This window comes from Mercenaria mercenaria, chromosome 13, assembly GCF_021730395.1.
Source record: "Mercenaria mercenaria strain notata chromosome 13, MADL_Memer_1, whole genome shotgun sequence".
Classification (NCBI taxonomy): domain Eukaryota; kingdom Metazoa; phylum Mollusca; class Bivalvia; order Venerida; family Veneridae; genus Mercenaria; species Mercenaria mercenaria.
Genome location: NC_069373.1, coordinates 55,527,536 through 55,541,919, shown reverse-complemented (window position 1 = coordinate 55,541,919; position 14,384 = coordinate 55,527,536). Strand labels below are relative to the sequence as shown.

The 14,384-nt window shown below is 35.3% G+C and overlaps 2 non-coding genes across 2 annotated transcripts; both read right to left on the bottom strand.

The window, feature by feature from the left end:
* Positions 1–4,691: 4,691 nt before the first annotated feature.
* On the bottom strand, positions 4,692–4,763 carry Trnat-ugu (transfer RNA threonine (anticodon UGU)). The gene has a single exon. It is a non-coding gene; the product is annotated as a tRNA-Thr (tRNA).
* A 5,893-nt stretch (positions 4,764–10,656) lies between these two features.
* On the bottom strand, positions 10,657–10,748 carry Trnam-cau (transfer RNA methionine (anticodon CAU)). The gene is given in 2 exon segments: positions 10,657–10,692; positions 10,712–10,748. It is a non-coding gene; the product is annotated as a tRNA-Met (tRNA).
* Between the last annotated feature and the right edge of the window lie 3,636 nt (positions 10,749–14,384).

The window sequence follows — 14,384 nt, the reverse complement described above, 5'->3', positions numbered from 1 at the left end:
GATAGTCATACGATGTTGTACATGTTGAATACCAGTTTTACTCATAGCTTTTAGGTGTTTGCATGTGTCTGTTATGGAGGACAAAACCCCTCCCGCATTTTTTTGCGAAGTGGACAACACCTCTCCCGGTGCATCTTTTTTTTTTTTTTCATTTTGCGAAGTAGACAAAATCCCTTCTGCTGATTTTTCAAGTACGACAACCACTCACGTTAAGGAGATGTCACGGCTGACATAGTTTAGCATTATTACAGTACACAGTCGTTTCCAATACATTTGCTCATTAGATAAGTCCTCAATATCTATGTGAAAATAAGGGATGTGTTTTGTATGGTTGCAACACTGTGAGTTGCTCTAATTACTGACAAATGACTGAAACAATAGGAATTCGTACGAGAGATGGATAGACAAAACGACAGTGAGGTAACAATATATTCTTTTATTGTTTTAATGTACGAGTTGTAAGCTACAATAAAGAATACCCATTTTATGAAAATCAAACTGGAAGTTAGAAATAACAGAAAAAAATTAATTAGGTCATGAGTCATCATATACCTGTCAAAATTTGTCATTAGTTTTCACGAGCTGTCAAAATTACTTTTATCTCTCTATTCTGCAAATGCATTGTTTTTGAAAGTATCTTGAAAGGATATTGTAGTGTGCAACTTACTTTACATTCCACATTAATATTTGTGCTTGAAATTGCTTTGTTGAGCTCACCGACGTCACATGAATGTCTATTGTTTTAGTTTACGGTCTGTTATAAAGGTATCAAATCTCAATATTAAGATATAAGAATTGTTCCTTTCTGGTAGACAATGGAAACTATTTGGTTGAATCATAATATAACAGTTTTTGGAAAGAACTGAATATTCTTTGGTTTTTTGTTATTCGCCGGAAATTCAAAAAGTGACATCACCTTAAGTTTACAAGTTACAATCGTTAACCTGCAAGTGGTAAAACACTAGTTAATTTGGCTGCAAGTGCATGCAGTGCAATTCAAAGCATCTTTTGAATTGGTTTCGTTCGTTCTACTCAAACCCTAAGCCTAGAACTTCTGCAGCTGATACCCGCTACCAAACTGTGCTGGCCTAACACGTACTCGGACGGGCAACTCGTCGGATTATGGTATGAGAACATGAACAAAATAATGTAGTATTTTAGTGTGTGTGATAAATCTTTACGCCACATGTAGTTGATTCCTTTCAAGTTTAACCTCAAGTTTTTATTGTGCAGACTTTTACATAATTACATAATGTAATCGATAGGGTTTGCCATCCAAAGCAGATTTTTTTCATTACATCCAAAAAAAAGCACGTCTGATGCTTCGAAAGCATAATATTTACTCTTGATGGATAAAATAAAGTGAACCCTACCTGCTTTAGATACGAGTCTATGAAGTTATATCTATTTATATTCCTGCTCATTTTATTCCCAAATAACACAAGTCAAGCAAATATTCGTAAATCGTAAGTCACCATTACAAAAGAAATTTTACAGCTCATTGGGTAGCTTTTGTTTTACGGCATTTAACGTAGATCAATCGAGGCGAAAAAATAATACCAGAGTACATAACTGCAGGCCGAAAGGGTTAGTTACACACAATTAGGCATAAAAAATTGTTTGTTTCCGGTATCCTGACCTACCCTAAATTTTTGGCCCGACCCTAAATGTTTTTATGGCCTTAGAGATTTTTTTTTTTAACTTAAAAAAAAAATAGTTGCAAAACTGCACTTTTTAGGCTTTAAACATGGTCAGAGATGTTAAAATCAACTTACTGATGCTCTAAAGGCATAACCCCTTTATTTGTATTAATTTTTGACACAAAAATAACTTCCAAAAAGTCCCAGTTTGATAAATAGTTTCCCTTTGCATCTCAAGAGACACGGAGTGGAATTTTAAGATATATATGTACTCATTCACAACTTCTGGTTAAAAAATATTAAACTTCAGTTACACGCAGTTTGATTTAACAATTATACAATTATATATGATATTTATAGTAAAATGGGTGTAGATTATATAATTGTAAAATCGTTCTAACTTTAACTTCATTCAACATTTCAAAGGGTCTCGTGCGTTTTGTTCCTTATATTTCAAATCATTTGCAAACTTACATACGTCAGAAACCGTGTACAAAAAGGTGACACTTTACTAAATGATTGAACTTTGGAGAGGATTCCATTTTTACAAAAAGCGTGAATGAGTAACTTGAAAGATCTAGAATAGAACAGAATAGAACATATATTTTATTAGATTTGTACACTACAAAATGTTCGTTAACTTTACATATAATTACACATCACGTGCAACAGTGTGATAAATTATAAAATTTTACACAAGATGATCAGATTATATTTATGTATTTATTGCATTTATGATTGTATTTCAAAATTTCATTGATATATTTTGCAAAATTGTGTAATATAGATTTGTTGGAAGTTTGCAATACCTCAATAAATTGAAACATGGATGGTCGTACATACAAGTATTTCTGCATGTATTTCTTACGTAAATTATTGTAACAATGTTAAATTAGAAAAAATGATGCCCTTCTTCAGTATCAAGTATATTACAACACTGGCAGTGTCTCTTATTCCGTGGCAGTCTATTTCTATTATAACGACAAGTTCAGCTTTACATGTTGGAATGTTTGAAAAAAAAAAGAAGAAAAAAAGAAAAATGAAAAAAATGGAGGGGGTGGGTGTTTGACTGGGTGAGGGTACAAAACTTCACATGCTGATCAATAATATATATCGATGGAAAATTTAAAAAAATGAAGACAATGAATTTTTGTTGGGGGTGGGTACATGATCGGGGTGGGTGTGGAGGAGCGCGGTGGGGAGGGTACAACATTGCATGTTGATAGATATTCATATAAGGTTTAAGGTTACAAAAAAAAGAAGAGCAAAAATTTTGTGGGTAGGGGGTGTGACCAGGTGTGGGTACACAACTTCACATGTTGATAATAAATGTTCATGGAAAAAAATGAAAGAAGTTTAATGAAATTCTATCGACTGGTTAGTTTGTTATGTACAAATATGTGGATTTTTAAACAAATAAAGGCCAATAACTCTGAAGTTACTAAAGAGATTCTGAAGAAATTTTGTGTGCACTACCACATTATGGTGATCTAAATTAAGTTAAAATTTCATAGTTCATAGTCAAATATGTCACAAGTTATGAAGCAGAAATTGTCATATGTATAGCACCCTATATAGTTAACACTAGAAACTAATAAGGGTCATACCTCTGGTGTTACTTGGGCAATCTGACTGAACCTTGACATATCGCATTTCCCTATAGTGGTGAACATGTATATGAAGTTTATTTTACTTACTTAAATATTCCAAAGCACTTCCTAGATAAACGGGCGGACAACGCCAAACCTATATCTTCCGCCTTCGGCGGGGAATAAAAACAATACACCTGAGGCCGCCATTTTATACCTTTATTTCAATTATGTCCAGGAAAAATCTCCCCTGACCCTAGTGGGGACCCTCTCCCGTGCCTCAAAATTTAGACCTGAAAATGCACCTGAGGCCGCCATCTCATATCAATATTTCATAAATTTCCAGAGGGAGAACACCCCCACCCCCTTCAACCCACGTAGACGAGTGACTGCTCCTCCTGTACCTACCCCCACTTGGCGCTATGCGCCTCGCCACAGACGCCTTCATTCTAAACTGCTGCCTGTGCTTTAAATCGGGTCATACAACTTTCACAGCGCGCATTTACAACAAAATAAAAGTTATTACATGTTGAAGTCGATTACCCATTTTTCAATAATATAAAAGATCTACGTCTCGAAAGTAGACGTTTCTTTGAAAATTTTATTGAAACTTAATAAAGCTACAATATCAAGCAGCATCCATTTATTTCGGTGCTGGGAGAGGCAAATGACAGGCCGCAGTTTCAAATTTACGTCAACGCCACATAATGTTGACGTTTTGCATTATGATTATAAAATCAACTTAACCTTTTATCATTGGACCTTTTATTAATATGCAACTCCTGCCATTTGCATGCTTGTGTAATATTGTAATATGTATGTATTACTGATGATAAGCTGTACATGAACCTATGTTCTGTTCTGATAAAAACTGGTCAATTTATTTATTTTGTAACGATGTATTGTACTATTTATTTGAACTGTCAAAACATGTTCCCGGCTTTCATTATATTCTGTTCACACCTATACAAGATTAATATAAAAGCCAGAAGCATGTTTTGACTGTTCAAATAACTAGTGTCTAGTACAATAAAGAAGTACGTATTCGATATTCCTTTCCAACTGGAACGACTAGTACGTATGAGACCTTCCTGTTTCCAACGTCCCTATATATTTGACCGAAAAAAAAGACAGTTGAGAAAGGTCCCGGTAACTGTGTTTCTCCACTGTCCTTTCAAAAGCTTTTTAACTTCGACAATCAAGAAGTCGCTGAAAGATAATTATCTTAACGGAACACGGACATATTCGTTATAAATAAGATATTGATAAAGGAAAAGACACTTACTGTGATAAAATTTAATGTTTCTTAAAAACTTGTCAACAAATTTTCGCCATTTTGCACCAAAAACTTAACACATTTACCTCAATTTAACCACAGATAGATACTATACACGTTCTACCCTCCTTCATATGAAGAACAGGTTAAATGTTGAAAAACAATGTATAAAAAAAAAACGTGCGCAGCCCCCAGTGAGGATCGAACTCACGACCGCTGGTTTACAAGACCAGCGCTCTACCACTGAGCTATAGAGGCTTCGTTACTTTATACGCATCAAAATATTAATTTAAATCTATATCTCATCGCGTTTGACCTTTTACGCGATATGATTGGTTAATAGTTGGTAATCGCTGCGCCGCGGGGAAGTAATTGACATTTTACATTAATTAAACGTTCGTTTTTCAAGTTGAACAGCCCTAAAACATCTTGAAAAGTTCTTCAAGCTAAGTAATGATGATCCGATATTTCATGTTCATATAGGCCTAGATCAGCTATAGATCTACAGTACAAACATACACTACAGTAAAGAAAAGACAGCTTCGTCATCAAAAATATGAATGACACGAAACATTAAAAGCATGCCCATAAGGCCTAAAACATAGGCGTAGGAGCAGGGGGGGTGGGGGGGGGGGGGCAAGCGGGTGCCAGGCCCCACCAAAGCTAGGAGGAGGGGGGGGGGGGGAAACAAACTATAGTATTCTGACTTGTCTCTTTCCATAGTGTGAGTACTGAAATCTGTACGCGCCACGAGAAAGATTGTTTAAGAAATAATAAATATGTGCCTATATTTTATCAGTTAATAAAATATGGGCAGGAGTTCGGATGCGTAATAATTAAATCACGAGTGCGTAGCACGAGTGATTTAATATTCGCATCCGAACGACTGCCCATATTTTATTAACTGATAAAATTATTGGAACATATTTAGTCTATTATTTCGATTCTAACCACGTAAATTCTTCGCATTTTACAGCACTACATTTTAGCGCGATTGTCATTCAGCTGGCCATATGCTATTATAAAAACCTCCCCACGAATGGAAAGCGTTGCATCAAACGGAATTTTCCGATATTCAGTAAATTTTAATTAAAGTATTAAGTAGTTATTGCCGTGAAAATGTTATTTTCAATAACATCTAAGGTCGGATATAGAAAAACAGAGGTAAATACTTAATTCAAGGTTTATATATGCAGTTTCAAAAATAGTACACGTCACCTACAGATGGCACTGAAACATACACGCCAGAACATTGCGGCGGCATATAAACACGTAAAAACTTGAGTCTGGAAGATTGGAAAATTAATTATAATTTATTTACTGTCAAAGTAGAATCTAGTTGACATTTGTGGTGCCTACAACGCAGAAATTGTAAACTACACATAGATGCACTGGTGTTGAAGTTTTAACTTACCGGGCTGAAACATATTCTTACGGTAAAATATAAACAAATAAATTTATCAGTTAGATATTGTTTGTTTCAGAAAATTTGATGTACTTTTTATTACTACTACATTACACTGAAAAAGTCGAGTATTTAGTCGGTATATAACGGAAGCAGAGTAGAATCTCAGTCGTGTTACAATCGTAGGGCGGAATGGAAGAGCTATATTTTATCGTAGATTCATGTATAGCCGATTTCGCTAATATGTTTATATAGCAACTGCTGCGGATCGTGTTAGAATTGATTACATTTTATGAAAATAATATATCATTTCAAGCGCAATCACTTCAGTTCCGGTTTGAACGTCTGCAAAATCTAAACAGTAGTATTCTGACTTGTCTCTTTCCGTAGTGTGAGTACTGAAATCTGTACGCACCACGCGAAAGATTGTTTGATTACATTTTATGAAAATAATATATCATTGAGCGCAATCACTTCAGTTCCGGTTTGAACGTCTGCAAAATCTATGTAGGCCTAACTATTAAGCCTGTTTACCCATGTAAACGTTATGTAATTTTTTGGTTTTCATTGTCCATTCAAGGGAAATGATATTTCCACAACTTTATATCACAATTAGACAAATGCAGCGCTATTGATTGTATGTCCAGGGCTTCAACAGAAGAATGGAAAAAATGGCACACTTAATTAGAACAATAGATAATATGACTGATTAAGACAGTTCAGTGCCTAGGCGTATGTGTATCATCAGAATAACTCAATGATTGCTTAAACATAGAGGCTTGAGAGGGCCTATTGCCCATTTGGGCCCTGTACAAGGCTTTGAGGCCTTGTCATGAATATTATAATGCACCGGGGATACCTTGCCGCCCCCACCCTTCCCCACCCTCCGGTCAAAAAGGTCCCCCCCCCAAAGTTAAACTCGCTCCTACGCCCATGTAAAAAAATATTTGTTTCTGGTAACATGCTCAAAAAAAAGGCTGCGCCCTCGTGAAATTATTACGTCCGACGTATAACCGCCCATCGTGCATTTATAGTGTTAAAACACTCTTTTGCTTTAAATTATTTCTTAAATAAAACTCCTTAGATAAGTACATGTAAGTGAAAATACTAACAAAATACATGTATGACTCACTGATAAAAAATTATGAAAATAACCTTCCTACAGGTGGTTCTAATCTGGCCATTTCGTGTTTTCACATAAATAAGATACCCTAAAAAGTTAAAATAAAGCTATCAAGTATTCGTAAACAGCCAGCGCATCAAAGTGCAGTCGGAATGACCTAATTCTTATAAAATCTACAACTCCTGATTTAAACGCACATTCGTATTGTTTTGTATCTAACCCCGCTTGTAGATAAAATTCTTCTGTCCAGTGCGAAACCAAATTAAATGATAAGTTCTCAGCATAGGAAGCTTAGCCTCTCTAATTAGCGGAAAAGGTAACTGCGCACTTTATGATATTCATCTTGGCAATACGTGTCACGATTAAATGGATACTTAAAACTCTTACTGAACACTGATTGATTCAATAAACGGCATAATACTCATCACTCAATTGGCTAAGGTATGTCAAATCTACTTACACACTTACTTTTAGTTTATTGTCGCTGTTTTCACTGCTTACACTAGAATACTTTTTTTCGTGAATTTAAATGAAGTACAGGGCTTCCTTCTGTGTGTGTGCGTGCGTGCGTGCGTGTGTGTGTGTGTGTTAACAGTCTTATAAAAGCAAAGCCAAGGTAACGCCTCCCGGATCTCGGTTTATAAATACCTTTTTCCAGTTGTCAAGAAATAGATCGGTTCACAACATCTTTTTTATTTTATTTTATTTTTCGCTGGACTAGTCGAAGAATAGGGGAGCTATCCTACTCGCCCCGGTGTCGGCGTTAGCGTGAGCGTCACACAAATGTTAAAGTTTGCGTACCACCCCAAATATTTTCAAAGTCCATTGAGATATTGCTTTCATATTTTGCATAACTTGTTTACCACATTCTGTAAACAGGAGCAGACAACTCTATCAAGCATTTTGACTGAATTATGGCCCCTTTTCAACTTAGAATATGCTTATTGCAATGTTAATGTTTGCGTACCACCCCAAATATTTTCAAAGTCCATTGAGATATTGCTTTCATATTTTGCGTACTTGTTTACCATCATGACCCCAGTCTGTAAACAGGAGCAGACAACTCTATCAAGCATTTTGACTGAATCATTACCCCTTTTCGACTTAGAATATGCTTATTGGAATGTTAAAGTTTGCGTACCACCCCAAATATTTTCAAAGTCCATTGAGGTATTGCTTTCATATTTTGCATAGTTGTTTACAATCATGACCCCAGTCTGTAAACAGGAGCAGACATCTCTATCAAGCATTTTGACTGAATTATGGCCCCTTTTCGACTTAGAATATGCTTATTGGAATGTTAAAGTTTTACTTATAGCTTATATGATACTATCAAGCACTGAGAATAGTCGAGCGCGCTGTCAACTGACAGCTCTTGTTTTAAAAATGTTTTAGAAATAAAATGGCATGTATAGTATAAATAACAGATATATCAATTAAAGTAAGCTATACTTACCCGTCTATTGCAATTCTGTTAAGAATGGCATATGTATTTTAATAAGATTTTATTATGTTTTATTGTGACATACAGATGAGACGTAAATAAACTATTGAACTGAATTGAAATTATTTGCGCTGTTTGAAAATATTTTCACGAGTGCGAAAAATCCATAGGTGTAATTTTCTCAAATAATATTTATGTCAGGCACGAGCGGACACCTGGGTTGGACAACCAAGATCGGTGACTTTCTCAAATATAACTTGCAGGTCCCGTGCCCAAAGCCGCGAGCGCTTGAATGCTCCTTTTGAGGAAACTGATAATTCCAGTAAGGCGTTCCATAATATTGTATTCCCAGTGTTGCGGATCCTTGTGTTAATTGCCCCCAAAAATTTCATGCTCTCGGGTGCTTCATGATTTATTACATACGACTCTACCGAACTACAAGTAATAAAATTGCGTAAAATATAAAAAGAATGAAGATTCTTCCTAATGACCAGTAATTTGGCACGCAGCCAAAGTAAACTTTACAGAATATATTCGTGGGTCACCTGAATACACACAGATTCATTGCGTCTCTATGGTGTCGGTCACATGTCCCCGGTCTATGTATGTGTGTGATAGTTGCTGCTGCGCAAAAGACGGATTAAATCATAAAATTAAAATGGGATTTTTGGACACGGTAGGTAAGAATATTTATTGGTACTTTGTAGAATTCTAAGGGTGCGGTACTATATATGTCGCAATTTAAATTTCCTTTACTTGCATGTGTCATGCTCATTGTCTGTAAAAAGTGGAAGAAGTTGGAAAAAGTTTAATTAACTGAAAAATTGGAAATCATTATCACGATTATACTAGTATTCCAAGCAAATAAGCGGCTACTAGGTCGGTCTGTAGATACTCGTTTTTGATTTGTTTTCTTCAGTTGTTTTAATCAAAACTCCGTATATTTTTTTTTTTCGGAACATGCCGTTAAATTTAATTTAACGGTTAAATGTAGCATAATTATATTACCGGTATATCTGTAACTCCGGGAGATTTGACACATTATATGCCAAGTTAACTCTTATGCAATGTAATTTTATAGTATTCAATGGTGAGTACCGTTTCCAAAGAACGTAGGAATCAAATTAATATTTGAATTGGAATCTTCAGCTTTATTTTAGTGATATTAATTTTAATTGGTCGCGTCACAGACATCGAGAAAATGTTTGGCCTAGATTTTGGCGACTTCCGTTTGGACGTACAGCAATCTGACTAAAGTACTTGATCTTCTAAACGAAGATCTGAGAACGACCCATTCACATTCGTCTTCTGTATATTTTGGATTTCCAGTATTGCTATTTTTATTTTATCCAATCAGACGACATGTTCGAATGTCAAAGAGTAAGAAAAATGTGCAGTTATTCCAGGGCTCGAACCCAGGACCCCTCGCTTACAAAGCAAGTGGCCTACCGACTGAGCTAACCGGCTATCTGATACATTATGACATAAGAATTGTAAATATCAAAAGTCAAGGCTACAGGTAGATTTGCAAGATGTTGTAAGTTAGGCTCTGATTGGCTAGAGAAAGGGTCGTCAGAACGAGGCAATGAATAGGTCGTTCTCAGATCCTATGCGTAGCGTAATAGGATATGTACTTTAGTCAGATTGGACGTACAGAGGGTAGCTGGCCGCTACGTTTCGTATACCATTCTTTTCCCCAGTAAATAAAGTTGCCTGTGATGGTTTTATGGGTCAGCAGATCGGCTGGACTAGCCATAAAATGTGTCAAAGTTTTAATAATAACAGATTTTAATGTAGACTTACTCATTTGGCTTATCAGGATGACTTCTTTTATGATCTGATATTTTATAGTTGTCATCAGTGTAACAGTGACAGTCAAAAGTTGTCACGCTGTTCCGAAACGTCCTATCATTTGGACTGATTTTAATGAAGAAAACCAACTGCAGTTCCGTTTTGACAGGTCAAAAGATAATAGGGGCCTACACGTACACCTACCCTCTCAAAAAATATAAGAATCGGTTACAGTTTTCTTATATACATGTATAGGCAATGTGACAGGATTAGACTCGGGGAGGCAATAAGTACAGCGACCATTTATAACATGTCGGGAATGTAAAAGGAATAACGTTCTAATTTTCTATCCGTCTGATTACTTGTAGTAGATTCACGAAAAAGTATGTGCCCCGGGTGAGGATCGAACTCACGACCTTCAGATCGCTCTGTTAGCGTGTGATTATGAGACTGACGCGCTGCCTACTGCGCTACCGAGGCACTTGAGTTTCTGCACGTGTTTATCATTTATAAAGATATTCTGGATCTAAAGACTACATTCAGTTTGACATTTTATATTTTAGCAAAAAAACAAACAACAAATTACTAATAAATCTAATACTACATTTTTCAAGTACATTTGGTCAATTTTAATTAAACATGACTTTTCGAGAGAAAAAATCCTCCTGCGTGGACGTTTTAACTGACAACAAAAGTTGTTCGGTTAACGATCAGTAGTTGTGAAATTACGATCTTCTGTTACAAATTTAAGGCTGGTAGATCTAGGTTTTTATTAATCAACCATATTTTTAGACATCTACGGGAAGAAATGCTTGCATTATTTACAATGTCCACCCAACACAGGTTAAACTAGATTCTAGTCCATTAAAAATCTGTAATCTGTGAAAATCGACATCAGCCGTTTAATATTTTACCCCAAAGCAATTGTTTTTACACAAATACTTTAAATTACCGACAAGCAAGCTAATATTTTGTGATTATTGCAAGTAATTTGACTTTTTATTTGTTTAGTATGAAATATGCTTTAAATGAGCCATAGAGCTAATTCTAAAATAAATAAACCCTTGAAGTCTTAAATCTCGGGGTCCTTTAAATTGTGCACAGGCCGTGATTTGTGAAAGAAATATTAAGTGTTTTTCGGTACGTTGTGGATTTGCAGACGAGTATCCAATAGAAGTAGAAGTACGCTTTTGTGCAATATTATAATGCTGTATTCTCCTGTCTACGAACCTAGAATAGTGACTGCCGGTTTAAAATTTTTTTACAAAACTTCGTTTTATTTATTGTATCTTGTGTTTGTATGTGCCTCGCAATGTATGTATATTTGTTTGTACCTCATGTGTTACATGTAAAATGTACTGAGTGTATATGAATACATCTTGAAATCTTGAAATCTTGTAAATGTGATGCGAGGGTTGTTTAAACAACTTAATTGGTTCCTATAAATCGGCATCGTATACAATGAGGAAATAAGTAAAATTATTCTCTTGTTTCCTTTTTTTTTTTTGGGGGGGGGGGGGGGGGGGGGGGGCGATAAGCCCCAGAGTTAACAATACGGTCCAGATTCTTTTTAATATGATCTGCCTAAAAGCAACCATTAAACAATCACCCCCGAAATAGCCCTAACATTTCATCAGAATACAGTACTTTAATAACAAGTTCTGGCTACCATATAAAGCTCAGAGATCCGTAACAGCATATAAACATCTCTGAGCTGAAATTTTTTAGCTAAGTAATAACATGTATGGCATATAAATATGTATAGCTGTCCAAAATACATAGAATGCGCTATAACTTCTACGTGATTCTGTAAATCATACATCTCTGTGTTATCCTTTCAGATAACATTAGAAAATATAACATAATGAAGGTAAATTAATTCGCCCTCTATGAATGAAATAGCCTTATGAATGGAACTTTTTCGTCTTTGGTAATAGGTAAAACACAATGACATAGTTCACACAGTCTAATATGCAAAGATAAGGCTAATAAATCATGCGAAATGTAAGATGTATTTAACAAAAAATATCGAAACACTTTCATAATGTTTATGCTCTGGATTCCAGCGACCACCTCGGTTAATACTAGTAAATAGCTCATCGAGCAAACATTACGAAACCAACCAGACTTATTGGAGAGGTCTATTAAGACCTCCATAGTGTTGGCTTTCAAACTAGGAGGATTTAGACTAATCTACTAATTTTGTGGCGTTAGATTTCATTTTCTAGCGAAAATTACGGTGAGCCAGTCTAAAATGGCCAAATGCGCACAAGTAAGTTTTAAAAACCTCTAAGACGAAAATAATTGTTCGTTTAAAGTAAGAAATATAGTGTAATGCTATTGTTACAAATGTTGGAAACGGTTTAGTTATTAACAAAAAATATATAGAGATATATATATATTTACTATTCTTTGTTCGCAGTATTCAAAGATATGCATATGAATTGAATCACGTTAAAATGTACTATAGTATTTCATTCAATTAAATGAATTTATTGTTTAACTGGCGGGTTCGTTTGCCCCGTTCGGAAGATCTGCCGGAATAAGAGGAGTTCTTCCGAGCTTCTGTGTCTTCCACCCGATAGTCGGAGTTGTTAATCACGTGATCAAAACAATGCGGCAATTCGACATATAAACCTTCAAACCTGGAACAATGATAATGCACTTCCACAACGGTGTCGAGGCACGGCAATGAAAAATCAGTAATCTATCGGCTTATCAGTGGCGTTGCAATTCCCTTTCTATGTTCTTCCCAGTACAAACTGAGTAATAAACTAGAACAAAAAATGTTTAGAATTCCTTTTTCAAATAACACATTAACAATAAAAATCTCTGAAAAAATACATTTAAAAAAAAGAATGATATATTTCTTCACTTCCGACAGACGTCCGTTCGATTGGGATTTTCTTCTAAGCTTTTCTAAAGCTTCTCGGGGCCAAAACGAACGGGGCAGTTTGACAAACAAGCCTGCCAGGTGAGGTTCTCGCTAAAATAGTAAGATGCTGATTTGGCAGCTTTCACCAGGGCCAAGTTCAGTGTACAATTATTGCAGTGGTAGCTAATGAAATTCAGTAACTAGGCAATGCTTGGGGCTACAGTCCTCGGATTGTTGGAGGTTAATTATGAAGATGACTTATTGATTTTGAGGTCATTAGGTCATGGTCACAGTGACTATGACCCCTAATAGGTCACAGTGACCTGCAACAGGGAAAACTGTTTTTCAGCCTATCATATAACCAGAGACATAGGTAACAATTGTTGTCTATGTCTCTGATATAACTTTAAAAGGAGCAACACTGAACCTCTCCTAGGTTTCTTTTATAAAAGAAGCCTACTTGTTGCAGACTGGTTCCGAGCACAATTTCATTCATAATAAACGTCGACATGAATTATAGTGCCATTATAATTACATATTTGATAGAAGTATTACTTTTAATAGGTATGATTTTGCATATAACACAGCAAATAATAAGCACAAAACGTGTAGAATGTAAAAGGGAAGCATAAATTTGAAAAATCAGTTATTCCAAATCAGTTGTGACCACATGCTACGATTTGTACATACAGCGTACATGTTATATTATGTTACGTTATATTCCGTTACAGAAATGATATTTACTTTTACAACAGAAACTAAAATATTATTTGATTTAACGGTTTCAGGAAATTCTGACGAATGCTGAAAGTAATATATTCAAAATATTGTAAAACGTGCTTTGTCTCCAATTTGCTTCAGGGGGTAGATATGTAAGCGATATTTGTTTAAACATCCGTTTTCAACAGTATTTCAGATTATTATTATTATTTTATTATTATGTTTGAACAACAAACTTCTTACTTTTAAGAAAAATGCCAAAAAAAACAGAATTTTTAAAGTTATCACATAATTATATAAATATAAGTTTGATGATAAACTACACTTTACTTCTCTCACTTACTGATCAGTAAGTATCAAGTAGACACACTTTCTAATAAACAATGACCCCTGTTTATTGGAACCATACTGTGAAAGTCACTAGCTCCCAACTGCGCTAATGAAGACAGAAATCCCTTGGTCCAATGCCAAGATCTAGGTCTTTAGTTTTTCTAAACATCGTATTAAGGAAGGAACAGGAC